Source organism: Pan paniscus, chromosome 17 (genome assembly GCF_029289425.2).
Source record: "Pan paniscus chromosome 17, NHGRI_mPanPan1-v2.0_pri, whole genome shotgun sequence".
Classification (NCBI taxonomy): Eukaryota; Metazoa; Chordata; class Mammalia; order Primates; family Hominidae; genus Pan; species Pan paniscus.
This window is the reverse complement of record NC_073266.2, coordinates 68,672,348-68,681,122: the sequence shown is the minus strand read 5'-3', so window position 1 is coordinate 68,681,122 and position 8,775 is coordinate 68,672,348. Positions and strand designations below refer to the sequence as shown.

General features: G+C 45.7%; 1 pseudogene; it reads left to right on the top strand.

Annotated features, from left to right (window-relative positions):
* Positions 1-1,455: 1,455 nt before the first annotated feature.
* LOC100991791 (serine/arginine-rich splicing factor 10-like) lies at positions 1,456-5,015 on the top strand (annotated as a pseudogene).
* The last annotated feature ends 3,760 nt before the right edge of the window (positions 5,016-8,775 follow it).

Sequence of the window (8,775 nt, the reverse complement as noted above, 5' to 3'; positions counted from 1 at the left end):
CACTCCCTGCAGCCTCAGACTCCCCCGGGTCTCACTGTGGGCCCTTCAGCCTGGCAGTTCCTCCGTGGTCTTCTGCCACTTTGCCTGGGATGGAAAAGGGCTTCCATCCACTGGCAGTGCCCACTGCCTGCCCCATTCTCCCCTGCCCAGCAGCTCAGTCTCCAGGGAGGTCTGCCAGAGCCTCAAGGCCCTACTGGGTGAATAACCCTCCCAGAAAAGCTTTTGTTCTTAGCTATTTACTAGCTTATTGTATGACATGCAGTCAGTACTCTGTATAAATTTGTTGCGTGGATACATGAATGAATTAACCTTCAGGTGCCCCAGAAATCCCACCATAAGATTCCCTGAGTTTAGCTCAGTGGCATAACCCACAGGGTTTTTTAGAATTTAGTCCAATTGGGCCGGGCGCGGTGGCTCACTCCTGTAATCCCAGCACTTTGGGAGGCCGAGGCGGGCGGATCACGAGGTCAGGAGATCCAGACCATCCTGGCTAACACAGTGAAACCCCGTCTCTACTAAAAATACAAAAAAATCAGCCGGGCATGGTGGCGGGCGCCTGTAATCCCAGCTACTCGGGAGGCTGAGGCAGGAGAATGGCGTGAACCCGGGAGGCGGAGCTTGCAGTGAGCCAAGATCACGCCACTGCACTCCAGCCTGGGCGACAGAGTGAGACTCCGTCTCAAAAAAAAAAAAAAAAGAATTTAGTCCAATTGGGTGAGCCTATTGTAAGGACACAGGGAGCATCCACTGGGCCTTGCTCTTCACACACATTCACTTCATCCTCATGGCTGTCTGCAGTCAGCACCCTCATCACCCTATTTTACAGAGCAAGGGACTGGGGCTCCGTAACATTGAGGAACTTGCTCAAGGTCACCCAGGTGGCCAGGGATGGGGTGAGGATTGGACCTTCTGAGGCCTGTTGTCTCCACACAGTTCTCACCGGCCTTTTATAGGCACTAACTCACGCAGGTAAAGGAGGCTCTAGAATTACATCAAAGGCAAATGGGTGCATGAGCCGTGCTGAAAAAGGAGGGAGCTCAGAGGCTCCCCCATGCCAGCCCCAACCAGTAGCACCAGGCATAGACAGGCTACGCTGGAACTTTGTGGAGCTGCATAGAGCCTGCTCCCTTTTCCCTGCGGGAGGCATGCTGGAGGCTGGAATTCCAGTGCCAACACGGGCAGGTCCAGAAACCTGGTATCACAACAGGCCTTTCTGCAGAAGCGAGTGGCCTGGATGTGCATGGATATGACTTGGCCCAATCTGAAGGACACTGACTCTCTCCTGGCCTGTGCTGTGCAGGAAATCCTGCCATAAAGTCACATGCCTTGGTGTGTCACTGCTTCTGGTTTTCAGGAATCCCTTATAAAAATGCATATTTAAAAAATAAAGAGGCCGGGTGTGGTGGCTCACACCTGTAATCCCAGCATTCTGGGAGGCCAAGGCAGGGGGATCACTTGAAGTCAGGAGTTCGAGACCAGCCTGGCCAACATGGTGAAACCCCATCTCTACTAAAAATACAAAAATTAGTGAGGCATGGTGGCGCATTCCTGTAATCCAAGCTATTCGGGAGGCTGAGGCAGAAGAATCATTTGAACCCAGAAGGTGGAGGTTGCAGTGAGCCAAGATCGCACCACTGCCCTCCAGCCTGAGCAACAGAGCAAGACTCTATCTCAAAAATATAAAGAAAGAAAAATAGCTATCTGAGGTGAAAGGAGTCCTGGGGCAGAGGGGGACAGAAAAGGTCCTGATATCTAATTTACAACTTTGCCCTACCAGGCACGTGGCCTGCACCAGGCCTTCCTCACACCCACCAGGATGTGGACTCAGCCTCCCGGGACGTGCCCCATAGAGGATGATGGTGGCATGTGGGGCCAGAGGAACAGGGTGGGCTGCACCCCCCATAGCTCACAGCTTCCTTCTCATAGGTCTCCTCCGTGCTTTCTCACTGGCCACAGCTTCCTCCTTCTTCCTTTACGCAGCAGCCTCCCACTCCCCAGCTCCTGCTACCAGCTCCTCCATGCTTACATGCCCACAACCCGTGCTGAGCCCAGCAGACAAGAGCCTTCAGCTACCAAGACCCACCCTTCTTAGAAGGCAGGAAGAGAATTAGAAATAATAAGGTCTTTTTCTTGAGATTTGAGGTCAAAAGCTAGCTAGCGGCTGCATAGGGAATCCCGCTCAGCTCTCTCTGACATCAGAGCCTGAGGCTTCCAAGCCTGTGCCCTGGGCAGTGAGGCTGGTAGGTGGGATCACAAACCCCTCCTCCTCCCCGTCCCTGCCCTCTGCATCCCTGCTCGCCGCTCGCTAACACTGCTTCTAGTTTCTAGAGGCAGTTGCAGAGCCAAGTTTAAGGCTAAGGAGTCCAAAGGAGTCCGGCACTGAGGGTGAATTTCAGGCATGTGGCAGGCTATGGGGAGAGATCATCAGTCTTCAGGTGACAGCCTTGTCTCCACCTGTGAGCAAGTTTGACAAGGGCAGAGGTAGCCTCACTGCCTTCAGCTTGTCTTCATTCAGGCTGTGGTCATTTCTATAGACTAGTGGTACCCAGACCATCAGCATGATCGTCATCTAGGAACTTGTTAGAAATACGAATTTCTAACAGCAGAGCTATGGACAGTTTGCCTGGTCTGTTAGGGCCTCCGGCCTGGACTCATGCCACCATCATGTCCCACTACCTGCACACTCCTCCAAAACATGTCTCTGTCCATCAGGAACGTGGCCAATGACACCAGGTCTGCAGATAGACAGGATAAATTTGGTCATGATGGTCCTACAGGAAATGTTTATGTTCCACTTGATTTCCACACCCGCCGTCCAAGAGGATTTGCTTGTGTTCAATTTGAGGATGTTTGTGATGCTGAAGATGCTTTGCATAATTTGGACAGGAAATAGATTTGTGGACATCAAGTTGAAATACAGTTTACACAGGGGGATCAGAAGACACCAAATCAGATGAAATCCAAGGAACAGAGGAATGTGTACAGCTCTTCACGCCATGATGGTTATGACAGATACAGAAGTTCTAGAAGCCAAAGTTATGAAAGGAGATCCAGAAGTCAGTCTTTTGATTACAATTATAGAAGATCTTACAGTCCTAGAAATCAACCAACTGGAAAACCACGGAGTAGCAGAAGCCATTCCGACAATGGTGGATTCAAACACCAAAATCCATCTTTTTCAAGATCTATATCTCACTCAAGGCAGCCCAAGGAAGAAGTGAAGGCTAAATCACATTCTAGGTCTGCATCTCACACCAAAACTAGAGGCACCTCTAAAACAGATTCCATGCTGGGTGCAGTGACTCACACCTTTAATCCCAGCAGTTTGAGAGGCTGAGGCTGGAGGATCACTTGAGCTCAGGAGTTTGAAACCAGCCTGGGCAATATGGCAAAACGCCATCTCCACAAAAAAAAAAAAAAAAAAATTAGCCAGGCATGGTGGTGCACGACTGTAGTCCCAGCTACTTGGGAGGCTGAGGTGGGAGGATTGCTTGAGACTGGGAGGTCAAGGCTGCAGTGAGCCTTGATTGTGCCACTACACTCCAGCCTGGGTGACAAAGCAAGACCCTGTCTCAAAAAGTAAGTAAAAATAAATAAATAAATAAATAAGATTCCAAAGCATATTAAATAAGTCTGGCTCAAGATATGAAAAGGAATCAAAGAAAAAAGAACTACTTATATCCAAATGTCAGTCAAGATCGAAGTCTAGTTCTAGATCAAAATCTACATCAAGGTATTGCACTGCTCCTAAATCCAATGGCCACTGATAATATAAACTATGGTTGTTTTTAGGCACATATCATTCATTTATTTATAGTTTGGTTTACTTAAATTATCAGGAATTGGCCAGGCATGGTGGCTCACCCTATAATCCTAGCACTTTGGGAGGCTGAGGTGGGCAGATCTCTTGAGCCCGGGAGTTTGAGACCAGCTTGGGCAACATGATGAAACCCCTATCTCTACCAAAAATTAAAATATTAGCTGGGCATGGTGGTGTGCGCCTGTAGTACCAGCTACCTGGGGCTGAAACAGGAGTATTGCTTGAGCCAAGGAGATCGAGGCTACAGTGAACCAAGATCACACCACTGCACTCCAGCCTGGGTGACAAAGTTAGACCCTGTCTCAAAAAAAAAAAAAAAAATCAGGAATACAATGTTGTAACAATACTTTAAAAACACTGTACCAGGCAATGGTAATAATTCAAATGATATGCTGTGGAGAAGCCACTTTTAAGAGTCAGTTTGTAACCCCGTGTCTACTAAACAAAATACAAAAATTAGCCAGGTGTGGTGGCGGGCGCCTGTAGTCCCAGCTACTTGGGAGGCTGAGGCAGGAGAATGGCATGAATCCGGGTGGTGGAGCTTGCAGGGAGCCAAGATCGCAGCACCGCACTCCAGACTGGGAGACAGAGTGAGACTCCATCTCAAAAAAAAAAAAAAAAAAAGAAGAGTCCAGTTTGTTTAATGTTATAGGTAACCACCAATTTGTGGTGTCCCTGTATATTTTTGTAAAGATTCTTTTTTTTGTGTTTGAAGTTTGTGGCAAAAAGATGTTGGTTGACCATAATTTGCAACGTTTTCTTTTTTTTAAAAAAAAACAGGCTGTCTTGCTTTGTCACCCAGGCTGGAGTGCAGTGATGCAGTCAAAGGTCATTGCAACCTCTAATTCTTGGGCTCAAGTGATCCTCCCACCACAACATCTCAAGTAGTTTGACTACAGGTGCACGCCACCATTCTTGGCTCATTTTAAAATTTTTTGTAGAGATGGGGTCTCGCCATGTTGCCCAGGCTGGTCTCAAAATCCTGGGCTCAAGCAAATCACCTGCTATGGCTTTCCAAAGTGTTGGGATTGCAGGTGTGAGCCACTGTGCCCGGCCTCACATTGTCTTATTAAAAATAAACTTTCATATTCATATTTGGTAGAACTGTTAACTTAGAAATGTAGCTTGCTAATAAGATAGAATGATACAAAAGTGAAGTTGTAACCACAGTAAAGCACTACTGCTCAGACACATTTAGGTTCAGGCTGGGCCTGGTTGTCCTGACAAGATGTCTAAGCCTGTGATAATCATTTGTCTATTATGCAATGGGGAATAGTTCTTTTGTTAACCCCACTGTTTTAGGGAATGATGCCAGCTGGATTATGCAGTATTTTCAGGGAGATTGAGTTTTGACTGAAACGTGGAGTCTTCACTAGTTCTTTTGGTTTCTATGAAGATTTGGACATAGAAAAACTTACCTTAAAATTTGAGCAGGTCAGTGATGGCAGAAATAATTTTAAGGGGAACAGAATGTCCCTATGCAATTACTCTAAGATTTAAGGAGCACTGGTGACCATAGTATTTCTTTGTTTTCATACTGCTGTTAGAAGCAAGTAAATTGTTTCAAAGTAGGTTTTGCATGTGCATATGTAAAAGTACTGAATTTTAGGCTGGGTGCAGTGGCTCACAGCTGTAATCCCAGCACTTTGGGAGGCCAAGGAAGGCGGATCACCTGAGGTCAGGAGTTCAAGACCAGCGTGGCCAACATGGTGAAACCCCGTCTGTACTAAAAATACGAAAATTAGCCAGACGTGGTGGCACGTGCCTGTAATCCCAGCTACTTGGGAGACTGAGGCAGAAGAATCACTTGAACTCGGAAGGCGGAGGTTGCAGTGAGCCGAGATCGCGCCATTGCACTCCAGCCTGGGTGACAGAGTGAGACTTCATCTCAAAAAAGTAAAAAATAAAAGTACTAAATTTTGATGCTTGCAGTACATGGCGTGTGCGTTTGTAGACAAATTTGCCTACCTCTTTATGAGGGAGGCTTGCTCTTCACGCCTCAGTTTATTTAATGTGAGCTAAGATGAAAGACAGCACTTCATTCTAGATGATTCTGTTGTTCCATGAAATTCAAAGTAATTTTGGAAAAAGAATTAGTCAACTTTCAGCAAGTCACATCTCTGAGTTTTTGGTTATCAATGTAATGCCTGACTAAAAATGGAGTAATACCCTTCATTTATTATACCCTTCATTCAATATATCATTTATAATTTAAAGCATTTCTCTGAAAGATTGTTTTGGGGGCAAAAGTGACTTGACATGTCCAATCTCATTTCAGAATAAAAAGCTAGCATCTTTTAAAATCTGACATGCTTGCTTACATATTTAAGTACGAATTATCTTAGGGAAACAATTCCTTTGAAAGGATTACATTTTTCCATTTTGGTTTTAGTAATCTAGGTTTTGCCTGTAAAGAACAAAAACATGGCTTTTAAATATTGTTTGTGGAATGTGTTTATAAAGGATTGATTCTAGAACCTTTGTATATTTGATAGTGTTTCTAACTTTCATTTCTTTACCATTTGCAGTTAATGTCCAAGTTCTGCTATGCATCATTTACGTGCATGTTTCTGTAATTTTTTAAGATTGTCCTGGATGTCTGGTTAAACAACAAAAAGTCTATTTAAAACTGTAGCAATAGTTTGAACTTGTAGCAAAGAGGAAAATTGTGGGGTTAAACTTCGTATTTTCTTTCTTATAGAAGCTTCTAAAAAGGTACTTTTATGTATTCTTTTTAGGAAATATTGTGTACAGCTTTTAAAACATCAATGTTTGGATCAAAACAAGACCCAGCTTATTTTCTGCTTGCTGTAAAATAAGCAAACGTGCTATAATGAAAACAAAATGAAGGAAATAATGGTTAACTGGAAAGAAAGAAAAAAAAAAAAAAAAGAAAGGCAAATTCTCTGTTCCATTCCAGGCCCAATGGATCAGAAACTTTGTGGGTGGGCCTGAGATCCACTGGGCTGGATCAGGGGTCCCTGAGTTTTTGTATTGCCTGCCCTGACCACAGGACAAAAAGTTGTTCATGTACCCAAACATTCTGATTATTTAATTTTATAAATTACTTCTGCATACTTCCGTGTGACATTGCACTATCATGCTATTATTTTTTAACATCCAAAAAAGAAGAGTAAAAAGGATGAGATAAAGGTGAAATTAACAATATTTTAAATGTCTTATTACCCTCTCTTGGCACAATACGCACTTCAGACAACATCCAACCAGAATGATTATGGATGTAAAGCCGTATTTCAAATAGTCTTCTGGATGATTGCAATTTCAGCCAACTCTTCAAGGTCTGAGGAAAGTGCTGCTGTTTTCATTTCATAACGTGGCTGGGGGCAGAGGAGGGAGGGTCAGCTCTGCCATGTGGGGGCTGCGTGGTATGATTTCATATTAGTGTTATCTTCAGTCCGAGATTTCTTTTCAACATTGTTTTAAAGCCACTTATCCTTTTTGGGAGCCTTAGTTGACTTAAAAATAGATAATAGAATATCTAAATTCCCTTTGGTGGGCACTATGTAAGTTGCAATTTGATGAAATCCCCGCTCTTCCTCCCACAAAGTACTCCTCCCACACAGCCGTCTAAGGCACGTGAGTCCCTCAACGTTCAAAATTACTAACATTGCACAGCTTTTTCTTTCATGTTGGAAGCAAAACGTTAATCTAAGTAGATGCACTATTATTTTTCTTTCCTTAAGCCCTCTGGGATGTATGTACTCCACTTTGGAGACCCCTGCTCCAGACTGAACACATCACCCCTCCACTTCCGTTGAAAGCCTTGTGGAGTCCCTCAAGAGATTTCATCAATCCAGAGGCTCAGCCAACAGCTGCACAGTTTGCCTAAGGAAGGCTCAGTCCAGGGGGCTCGCAGGAGACCACATATCCCCCTTTCCTCCATGACTAGTCCACCCTGAGTTTCTGTTACCACTCAAGAGGCTCAGACACAGGAGTGTGGAGTCTCGCCCGCAGCCAGCATGGCAGGGGCAGCTGCTAGACAGCCCCAGGCAGGCGGCACTGGGCCCTGACCCCACATGCCAGGCCCTGTCCAGCGGCTACCACAGGCAGTGGGCCAAGGGGCTTTCCCTGTGGGCAGCCCCAGCTGGCGGGCGAAGGCTGGGGGAATACGAGGTAGGGGCAGCTGTGACACCAGCTTCTTGTGGCACTTCTGAAATCTCATTTCCTGCCATAATTCTGAAGCAGGTGTTTCTGTTTTTTAGAGCGTCTTCAGTTGCTATTCTGGTCGTGTGAGTCGCTAGTTTTTTCCAAAGACTGAACTGCTATTTTTTCCTCTGGTGGAGGCATGGTGAGCAGCTGGTCCCCCCACCAGGATCAGTTGGGTAGCAGGCCAGCCCCCCTCAGCCAGCCCTGGCCTGGGGGCATGGGGACCCTTCACAGACTGAGCTGAGGAGCCACAGGGGAGCAGGGAGAACCGTCCGCTGAGCGGCCATCTAGCACTTTGTGTTTCAGTTCGCACTGAGCATGTAGTGTGCACCTGCCTTGCCCAGGAGAAGCAAAACAAAAACAAGCCAGGTCCCCAGCGCCTGTCTGGGGGACCTCAGCCCCACAGGGCATTGGGAGTGGCTGGAGTCAAACCCAGGCCTAGGGAGAGGCAGGTAAAGAGCTTCTTAAGTGAAATACCAGGGTCTCAAATCCAAGAATTTTAGATCTGGAGTTTCCAAACACCCTGATACTCATACCAGACACATTCAGTAGGTCCTCTCTACAAGACTTTTAGTTTTCATTTGAATTAAAGTCTTAAAAATTAATGTAAACACATCTGACATCAGATGACAGATCATCTCACAACTCCCACAACTAAGTATGTCTAGAGATCTCAGAGCCAAATAGTAGTAATTTTATAGGATGGAGCAGAGGATTTCATTTGTAAACGCCACAATAGTGTTCTGTATAGTGAAATGTTGCAATTTTTCCAATAGAGGCAAGATTTG